We start from the raw sequence: 14,746 nt of genomic DNA, 5'->3' as shown, positions 1-14,746 counted from the left end.
TCTTTGTCGTTTTTTACCTGATTCATCAATTTAACCTCGGAAGACGCGTAGCAAATGGAAAATACTTTTTGTTGAAGCATGACTTTAAAATTTGTGCACTAAGTAACAAGTAAAAAAAAAAAATCCTTTCTAATCGAAGAAAGAGTGTTCTTGAAGTGTTTTCCATACCTGATGGCCGTGCGCTCATTTTCCTTTCCCTCCTCAATATTGGCGTCCTGTCCTATAACTCACGCACGTAAAAACAACGCGTCAGTAGCTACCGGACGTCTGTCTTTCCCTACATGGTTGCGGAAGGCGACTCACCCGACTTTGGTGTGTTTCCTTGCTCTTCATATTGCGACGTCGTTTGTTGTTACCTCCCAACGTAACACAATAAAGCTCCAGACCTTGCATTATCAATGCCTGCCGAACTTCAGTCTAAATGTTTCCATCTGATACTCATTCTTATCAGTGTAAACAGTCTTCATTTTCAAAACAGATGTCTTCAGAGGTCGGCCTGCAGTGCTATTAACGTGGCCTCTTCCTAATTCGTCCTGACCAAGGGCAAAGCAGCGAGAGGGTCAGGTGCCGTTCCAGGGACGAGGCGAAAGCGAAAACGCGGCTGCCAGCTGGTTGTCGAAGGAAGGGGAGCACATCGGACGGAGCCAGCAGCCCAAGTGCGTGCATGTGTGCGTGAGACTGCTCGACAGTGTTGTTCGCCTCCCCACCAAGTCGGACGAATGCGGTAATTGGCGGGGGAGAGGGGGCGGAGTAGGAGATAACACGGAGCGGCTGCCGCCGCCGTAACTACCACGCGAGAAGTCGGCGTCGCCGCACCAGTGCGTTGCTAGCCACCGACGAGGAAGCATCGGGTGTTGTGGAACGCCTTCTTCCACAGCATATCGAGGGTGCGCGAGCGGAGACAGGCTACTGGAGTACCCCTGCGTGCTAGGCAGCTGGACGGACTGCGCACCTCACCTTCAGTCGCTTTGCGATAGCGCAGCCTGCAGCAGTCAAGTTTCCAGTTTTCTCCACTGTTGGCGCTGCTGCGGCACTGGCGCCGCTTTGACAAAAGCCTTCAGTTGAGTCAGGGACGCGAGCGCGTGCGCAGCTGCTAGAAGGAGCTGGCGGATCGTTTGCTTCTTCGACATTAACCGAAATCCGAAGTGACGACTGCTGTTGAGGAGCTCGCTGCCGGCATGACGGACGGGATCGAGACTATGATGCTACGTAGCTGTGCACAACGGGAAGCCTGCTCTTGCTGAAGACGCGATATTTTAACCTCTTCGTACCTATTTCAGCCAGACAGGTACGTCTGTGTGTAGCGTCTGGATTAGTCGTTTCGAAAGAGTGTAGGCTGTTCGTGATATGACTCCTTATTGAGGCTGTTGTCGCAGATACGTCTTGCTTGACCATCTGCTACGCGGCACACTACTTTATGTTCAGTGTCCGTGAATGTTTCGTCTAAATGTTCCAATTTACAGTCTTTGCATCTCTTGTATTCTTCTATCCATACACGCTATATGCTAATATTGACTCAGGGAGAGATCAGCATAGCAGAGATCAGCATATTCGCATGAGCTACAACACAATAAGAATAATGCGTGAAATTGGCAACTAAATTGGATTATCAAGACGAATTATGCACGCAGCATACTACCTATAAAAAGTGAATAACACTTAGTCTACAGTGAAGTGCTTAGTGATAGACCATGTAGGGGTGCAGTCTCTCCTTTTCCAGCATCTTCTTGATTGCAAAGTTGGTAAAGATTTTAATTTGCTTCAACGTTTGCAAGAAGAAAAATGTTGTTGGTCATTACACACAGCAAGCTACATATCGACGACTTGTTTACATCATCAATGGCAAATAGTTTTTTATATTTAGGCCAGTTCTATAGTTTGTAGGGTATCTATTCCCAACGTAAGCACAATAAAAACAGGTATATTCGTTTTCTACTGCAGGCATATTCACATGATTGCTCAGTTAGTAGTGTATAATGGTACTCTGTCACTTGCCCTCTTTAGGAGTGAACAACTAGGTGGTTCTGTCTAGAAGGCTTGCGTCTAATAGAAGTAATTTGACTCTTACCTAATATTGACTTGATCTGTAGTTCTGTGTTACTTATAACGCGCCACTACAGGTGATCACTGTTGTGTGTGTGTGTGTGTGTGTGTGTGTGTGTGTGTGTGTGTTGGTCACTATTCGATCGGTACAGCACTACGTAGTTTGCAAGTTGTCCACAGAATATTCTTGTTTTGAAACAATAGCTACAGTATAATTTATTGCTTGAAATAAAATCCTTAGTTGCGGCTGACGTGCGCCAGCATTGCCTTTTGAGGCAAAAATAAGCTGTTTTGCTCTGGTCATTGTGATGAAAGAGATTGTTGTTTTAGCACTAAAACATTTGTTCTCAGTGTTATCAAGAGTTTCCCTAAATGTTGTATAAGCAAGGAGGTGAAGACGGATATTGCTTCGTGATAAATAATAGGCCAGACAAGCTCACAAACTAAGCAGTTTTTTTTGTTTTTTTTTTTTTTTTACCCAAATCTTGCTGTTAAGAAGTTAGCACTGATAATATTTTCCTACTGAAATCAGGATAAATTTTCACGGGAAAGTAGTAATCGAGAGCATTTATGTTTTGCAGCAGTGGTGTTTAATGCGGGGTGTCTATAATTTGTGTACATGAATGCTTGGTATTTAGTCTGTAGCGTGGTAGTTTTGATGAAGTCTAGGAGGAAGGGATTTCTGCCCTTTTTTTCGCTTTCGAGATGAATAGATGTTGCGGGTAACGCATACAAAAATTGATGCATTATTCTTCCTTTCCTTCGTCACAGATCTGTATCAACATCTCACTTTTGCTTCAATATTTGTTCAAGACACATGAAAGAAATTGACTGCACCGCCCCGCATTGCACTAGAATAAGGTGACTATCATGTCAAACTTGCGGATATTGCCAGAAGTTTTAATCAGAATCGTGCCGCCCTAAGAGGATCCTCAATCTTTAGCTGCATTTGCTTGTCGCAGTGTGATAGTATTATTGTAGTGACTCGACATCGGACAGGCCTTGCAACATTGATTAAAGTTTCGGCTGTTTTGCAACGCCTAACAGCTTCCCTGGAGCAATATAAACGATTGCTGTTTTGGGGAGGTAGCTACTTCATTATCGATCCACTCGTTGCGGCTCTATCCAGTGCGCTGCTCAGCAGTACGATACTTTCATAGGATGTTTGTCAGATGTGAGGAGACCTTTGCCAACTGTTTCACTAAGTGAAAAGAAAGTGAGGAAGAAAGGCCCAGATGGCGTATGTGCATAGCGTAGGCAACAGGCTACGAGAGTAGCCGGCGTCGTAGAAAGAATCCATGAGTTATGTTTATAATTAGCAATGAGTCTATTCTGATGTAATTTACGCTCAAGCTCTAAATGGAGGTAGTGTCAGAAATGCAGTAAATTGCTAAATTCCACTCATATTCGAAGAAATATATACGAGTTTCATAAATGCCATTTACTCAGCTTCAAACAGGTGTTAATTATGCACGCATCGGAATTGCATTTGTTGATTGACATAATGTGGGTTCACAGCTTCTGTAATTTGTTTGTTTCGTCATTTTCGCTTCAAGTTGTAACTGTCTTTTATTTCACAAGTGCAGTGTCACTATTTGTACCAGTTCCAAGCGTTGTACATATTTGATGTAGGTTGTGATCTGCCTCGTATTGAATGAATTAAACCTACCAGGCAGTTACTACTTGTATTTTTAATAACGACTAATAGCTGTATCCCAAATGCCGAGATTACAATTGTGAAATAATAATGTTACAGCTAAAAGCGAACATGAAGTCACTTAAAAACATTAAAACATTCAAAAAATCTTACCCCAATACCAGTCTTCGTTAATATTTCCTTTACTTATTCGAGAATCCTTGACTTTTACGAAATATTCGGGCATGCCGTCAGGTGTACTTACCAAGTACTGTGCAATGCAGCTGCAGCAGTTTACTGTAGATGTTTTTCACGTACCGAGCCACTGAATCCTTAAACGAACCTCATGAAACTATTGTGTAAACGGTTAAGTGCCTCTGAAGTGCAGTGCATCCCACCATAATATGATGTCCACCTAAAATGGGCATCCCTAATATTTCACTCTCCCTTCAGAACGGCATTTTTATCGTTGTAGCAACTACGGACATTTTTGTTTTACGCCCTCGACATTTTTCGTGCAACAATATACTAAAGACTCAGTGTTGTACTTGTCTCAGTCTTGAATCTGTTGTTTAATGGCGCGACTCACATTTTAATAGCAAAGTGGGGTGTATATGTATATGACGTCTGATAACGCTGGGCTGGACCTGAACCTGAAGTTTGCAGCACGGCGTTGCTGTAGCACTGTTACGCGATGTTTTCCTGGTACTGGGGATAAAACTGTGCTGTGTTGGAAATTGAGACGTTTATGCAAAATAAAAGGTATTAGCATTTATATTCTACTTTACCGTTATTATGACGACACGAATGTCTTAAATGAAGTGAATCGTTATTATGCGCCGTCTTTGATGCAGTATTTTCGTAGATAGAAGCCAAAGCTGTTGTTTTTCAGTCCTGAGACTGGTTTGATGCAGCTCTCCATGCTACTCTATCCTGTGCAAGCTTCTTCATCTCCCAGTAAAGCTATTAATCGTACGAAAGAATATTCTCTGCTTTGGGTGGACTATTACTTGCAAAAAACAGTTTTGTTGTCTTGAGTCATTTATAAGTGTCCATTTGTGTGTGTTGCAGAACCAACCTGGTTACAGCGCTGGGGATCGGTTGACGGCACTCCTGTCTGTCCTTGGTAAATCCCAACGTGCGATGTGACGTGCTGCTTAAAAAAAAATTAAAAAACCGGAATTCGAATTTTGGAGGAGCAGCGTTCAAATTCCTTTTCAACGTTTCCCGTTTGATGCATTACTTCAAATTACTGTTGGGATGGTCCCTTCGGCTAGACCGCGGAAGTTTGCCTCCTACATTATTAATCTGTCCTTAATGAATATGCCGTACGCTCATTTCATTTTGGATATCGACGAGACGGCGAACTCTGCTAACCTTGTGTTGCAGGGGGACCAGTAACGTTAAAGACGTAATAATCTGTCCGTAGAACCACTATGTTGTTTGCAAGCTGACAGAGCATCGCGTATGATCTCGTCATGTATTGTGTTTGCCGTCCGCTTTTTGTGCTCGTCGCCCGTGTGGTTAGGGACATGTGTGCGGCGATGGTTGTCGGCGTTTTTCTGGACGCGCCTCACGACGGTGACCACAGGCCCGTTTGCTCGTAATAGGCAGCGCTTACGTTCTGTTTGTTTGGTCAGCCCGCGGCGGCGGCGGCAGCAGCAGCGACCTGGTCCCGTTTCGAAAGTAGTCCCGCCGCGCCGCGCCTGCAGGCGACGCCGCCGATACGGCGCCCAGGGGGGACATTTGCATGTGATACCAGCCGCCAGTGAAACGCCACTTTCCCACCATGGTGAGCGTTTTCGCAGGTGGAAACCACTGGCCTAGTTCACCGTTACGAAATGTGTTTGCATATTGTACAGTGTGTTACGTCATTGACAGTTGCTGGACGAAAACACATTGCCAGTTTGTTGTATGTCGCGCTCTCCCCGTAGGCTACCATATGACAAGGAAAATGTTCACCGAATGGGTAACAGTGCGTGCTGTTGGATGTAACGAACGCTGCTGTAGGGCGATGCGCTTCTCGATTGTTTCGGAGAAATGGTGGTTCAGTGTTTTACAAGCCCACTCATTAGCATACAGAGCGCCAAGCAGCAGCGTTAACACAACAGACTACGTCGGCATACTACAGCAGAACTCTGCTCGTGCCGCGTTCGTTTCAAGTGTCTCTTTCTTTCCTTATCTAGCAAACCCTTGTATCATGTTTCTTCGGAAAGGAATAACCATAATGACTGTGATTCATATTTGGTTATGTATAATAACGATCGTTATGAAATTATCGATTAATTGGTGCGTGTACGCGGAATACAATGTAAATTATTCACAGCAGGTACATCCTAGTATGACTGTGCTGTGTGATACTCTGTAACACCCGCCCGGTTAGCCCGCGCGTCAAAGTACCCGCTTCCGAGACACGATGAGGCGCTCCAGTCCCGGTTCGAAACCGACCGGCGAATTGACGAGAATCGGTGTTGAGGCCAGCGTGGACGTGGTTTTTAGGCGGCTTCCTACATCGAACTATGTGAATACCGGGCTGATACCCATGTCCCGCCTCAGATACACGCTACGCATTTAGAAAAGTGAAACTTACTGGTACATTAAAACTGTGTGCCGGACCGGGATCTTTATCTTTCTCAAGGAAGTGCTCCACCAATTGAGCTACCCGAGCATGACTCGTAACTCATCATAGCTTTACTTCCGCCAGTACTTCACCCCCTAATCTGCAAACTTTACGGAAGTTCTCCTGCGTAACTTGCGGGACTGGCACTCCTGGAAGTTAAGGGTATTGCGGAGGCGTAGCTTGTCCACAGCCTGGGGACAATCAAGAATTGAAGCTGTGAGGACGGGTCGTAAGTCGTGCTCGGCTAGCACTTGCCCACGATACGCAAAAGTCCTGGGTTCGAGTCTCGATCCAGCATACAATTTTAATTTCCAGGACGTTTCATATTACTGCACACTCCGCTGCAGACTGAAAAGTTCATTCTTTTAGAAAACATTCTCACACTTGCACATCGAATTCACTTTCAACTCAAACAGATGGGACACACACATTTCGTTCTGATGAATGAACTGGAGACTGATGACCTTACATGTTTCGCCTCCTTAAACACTCAATCAGCAGATACGCTCTATCGCAGCAGTTTGCGGGCATGGCACTGTATACCCCCGCGCTAGGGGAAGTCGTAGCATCTTGTAGGCATGTCAGTTGGCGCCGACGCTAGTCTCAGCTGCCAAGTTTCGTCCACTTACCACAGTTAAAAATTGTTTGCCGCTAGGATCCAGTTTCCCTTGTTGCTAATGTGCACGCTGAACATACCGCGTTCTGTGCCCCTCTGCGACAGCGGGCATCTTATGGCGCGACTATAGTTTTCAGAAGGAGCATGAACTTCGAATCTCGACTTCTAGAAATCGCTTGAGAAGTCTATCGTACGAGAGTAGCTTTTTTAAAAATCTTGTTTGTACTACAGTTGTGTGAAGAATGCTAAATGTTGGTGATCCGTTGGATGTATGCTTCCCTTGTGAGTGTGAAGGTTTCTAGGACCAGAAACTTAGTATTTTGGCTACATGCATGTTGATACCATTAGAGATGGAACGCTACCTCTGATTGGGCAGGGACAGACTGTCTCCAGTTGTTTCATCAAAGGGACCAGCATTCACCCGAAGCGAGTTAGGTAACTGCGGCAAATCTAAGTTTCGATGATAGGGAGGAACGAGTATTGGAGTTCTGAAGTCAGGTCGACGGCACCAGTGGCGTCGTCAAACAACCACAGATTCTGAAGAAAATCGGTCTTATCCTTTTTAAAGGAACCGTCCCGGCAATTGCCTTACATGCAGTTTCTGGAAACAAAGTGTCTTAAAGTGCGCCAACTCGGCACGGTGCTTCTTTGGTAATATTAGTGGCCACAAAAAGCGGTTACATAGGCATTGGAGAATAATTTATCGACACAGTTTTAACAACGCTTGACACAGCATGCGAAATTCGTTCTCGCTAAACAGTCCAGTTGGAACAAGGTGAAGTGTTGCAATGGTCAACACACTTGATTTGTGTTCAGGAGGACCGCGTTCAAACTGCCGTTCAGTCATCCCAAGTTAGATTTTGCTCTGTTCCTAAATCACTCCAGGCAGTCGCTAGACTGAAAAGACTGCTCTTGATTCCCTAGCTTACAAATTACGAAATGGTCTCCGTCTCTGGCGACCATGTTGTCGCTCGGACATCACATTACGTCGTAATCAGCTACGGTTGAATTCCACACTATTTGCAGAAGAGCTTGTGGATGTTTTCAGCTTGATTCTGTTAACAGAAAATTGAGGGAGAAGCAATCCAAATTTCTGAATTAGCAAAAAAAAAAAAAATTCCAAAAACTTCAGTCAGAATCAGAAATACTACAGCAGATATCCCGTATATCGTAAGCAGATGTAAGGGTCTAGCGTAAAGTGATCACATCTAATATTTGAAGAAACTGAAAAAATCAACAATAGCCCACAGCAGGGGTCATTTATAGTCATTAAAAACCCGTTTTTACAGCCCCCCGATGTTATTTATTCAAACAAATACATAGTTTTTTCAGCGTCTCTTGTTAGAGTGATATGAAAATCAAGCAAGCAGTAAAATGCTCGTACCTTTACACTCAGTACTTCTGTAGGTATCTTGAAGTGTTAGAGTTGATTTTCCGTACTGGCGAATTCTATATTCATCGAGCATTGAAATCTTGCAGTAATCTTTGATAATACGTGAGACTTATCAAAGCGTGGGTTTGTTCTCTCATCAGCCTTATCTATCGGTAACAGCTCTGTAATTGTTCTAGGGATTTTCAGATAAGCAGGTTTCGAAGAAACAGGGTAGTGGATGTAACCATTCATCTGCGGTCAGTTACCGAAATAGATACGTTACGAAACAGCGAACGACCTGTGCTAAGTGGTTTTTGCCATTCTTCTCCCAGTACGAACGCTTCGATTGGTCACATGGTCTTAGCTTACTGGCTCAGAGGCCTTCTTTCTCTTCAGACAGTCTCAGGATTCCATTTCCATTAAAGTCGCGTGAGTGCTGTGAAATAGATTTAGCACTAAAATGGCCCAGTTCCAACCTTAAGAGTCCTTAGTCTTTATAACTTTGTGTGCGTGTGCATATGCGCGCGGTTTGGGGGGGGGGGGGGAGGAGACTAAAGCTGAATTTCCTGAGTGTTAGATATTATCCCATCTGAATTTTCATACGTATTCAATCTGTTCGTGACACGGGAGCTTAATTTTGATGTCAACTGGAAATAGCAAACTGTACCGGAGAGTCCGTCGGCTAGTTAAATGGAATACAGAGAGCGATCCACGTTCCTTGCTGCGACGCACCTGTGTATTGATTCCCTAGGGGTACAACTGACCTGCACCCTCCTTACTGCCGATCGCATTGCTTTGTTGTGCGTGTGACTTCGCACCCGTTACATAATGGCCACTGCTATAGGGCGTTCACAACCACGTCCGGTACGCGCTGATGATGCTCCGATCGTTTGGTTGGTTCCGAAAAGGACAGATGATCGCCAGCCCATTAACAATGATTCAAAGTCCTGTCGCTACATATAAGTGTAATTGTATTGTAGTTTTGGAGCCTAAGTCGGTCTTTCTCTCGCCACCCCCCTTCCATCCTTCAGGGGGAAACTGGTTAAGAACCAAAAGAGGGCCATGCAACTACGAACAGACTGGAAGTTGCCAAGAACATTATTCTGTTGATGGAACCGCTGTCTGTTCCGCTCAAGGTCGCTTGTAATTTAAATGCACTGAGAGGTGAGGAAGTGCAATTTCGTATAGCCTCGAGAACTCAACCGCTATTTTTTTTTTCTTCTCGTTCCTCTTCTGTCGCCAGGTTGTGTCTTACGCAGGTGCCCGAGAAAAAACTAGCAGCTAAACGAACGAGTTTCCTGAAAAGACTCCACGGACATAATCGAGGTACTGCGGAGTATCCTCCACCGATTCTGTGATCCATGTGATAGACAGTCGTGCGTGTAGTCTTTCGGGGCATCCATGGGCCAGGTTTTATAAATCGCTCATCAGAAAATCTGTAGTAGTATCCTAAAAGTAAACGTATGATTATTCCCTGTGCAGTTTTTTCTAGGCGCAGGAGGGTGGAGTGCTGCGCCTACTGTAGGATAGTCGCTACAATACAAGGTCAGCCACCAGGTCGTGAAAACTCGGATCATTTCCAGTGACAGTTGTTACCCAGTATGATGTAATCACATTCATAACATTCGACAGCCAACGCAAATGGATGCGACTGCTTATACTGCACGTAGAAAAAGTGAATGGCTGTTTATACAGATCGTGATAGCACAAAATTTAAGCCAGTCATCTGTTTTTCGGGAAGTTCAGAGTTCATATCCCCATCCTGACATTAGTTCCCATGGTATCTGCACCACCTGAGGCGAAAACTTTTTATTTGTTTGTAAAAAATTTGAAACAGGCTATAGCAAAATTTTACACCTTTTACTTTATTCTTTCGCCTCTTCTGCAATCAAGATGCAAATCTTACTTCGATGAAACCTCAGATGAAAGTGACGACTAACAGTATTTTAAATATTTACAGGCGACAGAGGGATTCTACAACTGTGTTAAAGTAAAGAGTGTGCTAGAATGGTAGCAGTCACTGATTCCGTGTATAGTCTCTTACATTTTTTGTGATTTTCTGCTTTCGAACTTCATAGGTACCTGACTTGGTATGCTTAAATGAGCAAAAACCGAACATTATTTTCACTTTTCCTATATAAAACTTTCACTAAAGTTTCGAAGCTTCAACGACGTGCTCTTAGTCAAAAGGCGAACGATTTATTCGTCTTGTGGCCTTTGTGTAAAGACTGGATTACTGGCATTTCGCCTTATTTATAACGATGTTGAACTTTCTGGGGTCACGCTGTTGCGCTGACACTTCAAGTAGGAATGTAAAAATCGTTTAAAAACGGTATTTGTTGCAGCATTGAGTTGCGTGTTCGCAGTGATTAAAACGCGCGATGTGAATTCGTAACAGGTTCAGAAGCTCGCCCATCCATTAAAACGTAGGTTGTCTGTCGGTGTAACCACCAGAGAAGATCGTCTGTATGGTTCTACTGACTAGCCCTCGCACGATTTGTGTCCGCAGTCTTCTCCTAACAGAGCGTGCGCTCCGTCTCTCATTATCTCCGTATCGACGGGACGTTAAACCCTAACCTCCCTCCTACAGTAGTGATACCTTCTGTCTGCTTTGAGGCGCTATCAGCGGCGTATGTATTCATTTTATGTTCAAATAAACTGTTGTTACCGTTTGAAGCCAGTGTTTATCGTTATTGTGAACTGAAATTTTGTAGCCGCTGCGTGAAAATGTGTACATTTTCGCCCAAGGAACCGGAGCAAGTTTTTATGGTGATGGCGCCAAAGGTAGACGGCGATTAAATTTGCCGGTCATGGCAGCGCTAAAAAGCTGTGGAGTGGCTGTAGCACGGAGTCGCGGTGCCAGCGGAAGTAGTCTTCGGTTCGCGGCAGTGTTTCTTGCCGGCCGTGGCCCGCTGCGGCTCTGCTTGGGAACCGGCGGCGGGTCGACGGACTCCGTGAAACAGCAGGAAGTGCGCCATAAAGAGCCCAAGCTCCGAGCCAATTCAGCTCTCTTTCCGTTTTTACTCCTCCCCGTAGAGCTGAGTCCGTTCGTAGAACAATTAGTGCTAACTGTTCAGAATACTTCAGTCCGATCGGCGTTCGTTGGCTTTCGCGTGCTGCCGGTTTTTCATTGAGCGGGGATTGTCGGTAATTTATCAGTGTGGTCCATTTCTGCTTTAGTTACGTGTGGGCACATACCCTTCCCGACGCCACACCGTCACTTTGGCCTAACGGCGGCAATGTCTTATGCGTCGTCTGTAAATTAATTTGGGAGGTGGCGCAATGGTTAGCACATTGACCTTGCATTCAGGACGACGCTGGATCAAATCTCCGTCCAGTCATCCCAATTTAGGGTTTTTCCTTGGTATACCTGACTCACTCATGCCAAATGATTGGGCGGATCCTTCGAAAAGGACATAGCCGGTTCCGTTACAATTCGTTCCCCAATCGATACTGCGGGTCCGTCTATAGTTTCTCCGTCGTCAGTGGGAATTTTAACGCTAATCCTTCTTTCATTACCTACATTGTAAGTACAACATGAAAAAATTTATTAAATGGATGCAGCGTTTTCCACTTAGACTGTTTGTTTCACAATTACTTACTTTCGTCTTTTTAAGCCGTTATGTAGTGATTAGCTAGGAAAAAAGGTGCCATAGTTTAAACATAGCTGCGTATTCACATTATGTGTTTCCGTCCGTTTTGCTTTACAAATTTGGTTCAAAATGGTTCAAATGGCTCTGAGCACTATGGGACTCAACATCTGTGGTCATCAGTCCCCTAGAACTTAGAACTACTTAAACGTAACTAACCTAAAGACATCACACACATCCATGCCCGAGGCAGGATTTGAACCTGCGACCGTAGTGGTCGCACGGTTTCAGACTGTAGCACCTAGAACCCCTCGGCCACCCCGGCCGGCGGCGCACAGGGACATTTTCCGTCTGGGCAGCTGTAACTAACATGTATAGTTTGAGCCTTGTTCAATGAGGAAATCCCATTTACGTGAAACACGCTTGATACCAGAGGAAGAGAAAGGGTGGTAAAACATGTAAAGGAAGTAATGTGTACTCCTGCTTTCCTTCCGTTTTTCAGGAGCTGCATTGAATACGATTTGATGACGTCGAGTTGACTCGTTTCTGTCATTGATATGTAGTATTCTTAGAGTTTTAAACTGCAGATGCCCTGTTGCTATTTCGTCATCTCTAGTAAATAATATGACACTAAGATTAGTTTGCAGTATACGGCACATACAAGTAGTAGTTGTGTCTCTGAGGATGTCTGCTGTTGGACTTGTTGCTTGGAAGATATTTCTTCAGCTCTGGTCCACTACGGAATCAAGATTCGCTATTACGATCTTCTTTCGGACAATGTTCGTCGATATTGAAAGAACGCAAAGTTTAAACTGTTCGTGTGTATTGTAGCGACGCGTTAGACAGATGTAAGACTCGGAAGCAAGGCAGGTGTTAAGTTTCCGTGAGAATTCGCGCACCTGTACTGTGAAGCGGGGACAGGGGAAGTAGGCCCTCATGTACGAACAACTACCTTGTCTTTACTCTATAACAACGCGATAAGGATGTTCAAAAATGCTTCAGATGGCTCTGAGCACTATGGGACTTAACTTCTAAGGTCATCAGTCCCCTAGAACTTAGAACTACTTAAACCTAACTAACCTAAGGACATCACACACATCCATGCCCGAGGCAGGATTCGAACCTGCGACCGTAGCGGCCGCGCGGTTCCAGACTGTAGCGCCTTTAACCGCTTGGCCACCACGGCCGGCGATGAGGATGTGGTCCTTTTTGTTTGCACTTGAAGTCCTTGTTTAACTGCAGGAACTATTTCATAGTATGTTGCTTAAATTGGTGGGCTGTTCAAGGTTCTATCAAGGAAATTAAACACATTCTCCCTATTTGAGTAGTGTTGTGTATGATCAAGTTGCACAGCTGGTGAAGTATTAGATAACATTTCCGAAGTTTGTGGTTTTCTGTTCTGGCGGTACTACACGAGCATCAGTGACGGCGTTTCCTACGATAAAATGTAAAGCTGTCATCAAACCGAAGGATGGTTTGAACACAATCATGCTTTACAAGGCGTGGCCTTATTTTGATGCGGTGCTCTTGTTCTTCTCCCGACTCACACCCCAGTTATAGGGAATTGAACGTGGATTCCGAACCGCGTATCAACTCGGCATTTTTCAGGTAAACAAATATTGCCAGGGGTGAAAGAAGTGATAAGTGACAGATCAAAATGCTACTACTAACGGGGAATCGAACACCAGATCCGTTGTCTGGCGTTTAACCATTAAATCAATGAGCCACGTGCTTCCGATGTGAGTGATATAAATGAGCCTCGATAACTACACCAACCATCTCATGTATTGGCTCGTTTGGATCTTCCTCGACGAATACTTTCCGACACACTTTTCGGTTGAGTCGATAAGGCTTGAGTATTGATTGTCGGTCGTTATCAACACGTGCGTGCCCTACTTGCACAGCGCCAAAGCTGCTCTAACGTAAAGAGGGATTATTTATAGAAGTTAGAATAAAAATTATGTGGAAAACGTTGTTCTTAACGACTATAAACTATCCGAACCGAGAAATTAGGACAACAGAGCACAGCTGAAAGCACAGTTCCCTTCAGCAACGCGCAAAGAGGCGGAGTTATGCAAACAGATTTCAGTTCCTTAAGTCTTTGACAATGGCGTGCTTAACATTATCGATTAACCCGTGTCATTAGTGCAATGGAACTGACCTGCTCGTATAGCTTAACGCCTACGCTAGCTTGGGAGACAGGAAGGTAGACCAGATGGGTGTCGATTCCCCGCTGCGGATTAACGACTATATTGGTCTGGTAGTACGTCCACACTGAATGTGGTTTTTAGGGGGTTTTCCACGCTCGCTTTAGGCATATTCTGGGCTAGTCCCCCAGTGTACGCTTCAGGAAAGACGTGACACACGCTAAAAACACGCAGATCTAAGTTTAGACGATTCACAAAAAGATGACAGACATGCTTAGGTTAGTTGACGACAGGAAGCACATCCGGCCACAAGTCAAGAACGTTAGCCAAACCATGGAAACAGCATACGACGGCAGAAACTCGAGGAGACATAGTTCTGAAATATCGATAACCTATCAGAATCGAAATGTTTAATGACAGTTCGTAGCTGACAAGGTTACACCGCCGACAGTTGACGTTCAGTTGTTCATTTGGTGTGAGATGCCGTTGCTCGATTGTGGCAGGGCCGTTACAATGTCTTTTCGATGTCGACTTTTAATTGCGAGGCATCTTGTTATTTTGAAGTGTGCTGTGGAAAACCGTTTGGCTTCTTGCCGTCTCCTGTGGTGTGTACGTGGTCCGCCAGTGGTGTGTACGTGGTCCGGAGAGCCAGGCAGTCCACTGTCGGGCTTTGGGCGGCCGCTCGCTTCAGGCCGAAGATCGACCGCCCCTCGGCGCCCAGC

At 44.9% G+C, this 14,746-nt stretch overlaps 1 protein-coding gene across 1 annotated transcript in view; it reads left to right on the top strand.

Annotated features, from left to right (window-relative positions):
* Positions 1-809: 809 nt before the first annotated feature.
* The window catches only part of LOC126176444 (MICAL-like protein 1), a 67,830-nt gene continuing 53,893 nt past the window's right edge, over positions 810-14,746 (top strand). The window contains exon 1 of the mRNA XM_049923604.1: positions 810-1,288. The gene's annotated coding sequence lies outside the window, so the exon portion shown is untranslated. The remainder of the gene's footprint in view (positions 1,289-14,746) is intronic.

This window comes from Schistocerca cancellata, chromosome 1 (assembly GCF_023864275.1).
Source record: "Schistocerca cancellata isolate TAMUIC-IGC-003103 chromosome 1, iqSchCanc2.1, whole genome shotgun sequence".
NCBI lineage: Eukaryota > Metazoa > Arthropoda > Insecta > Orthoptera > Acrididae > Schistocerca > Schistocerca cancellata.
The sequence above is the reverse complement of the archived record's forward strand: the minus strand, read 5'-3'. Positions and strand labels throughout refer to the sequence as shown.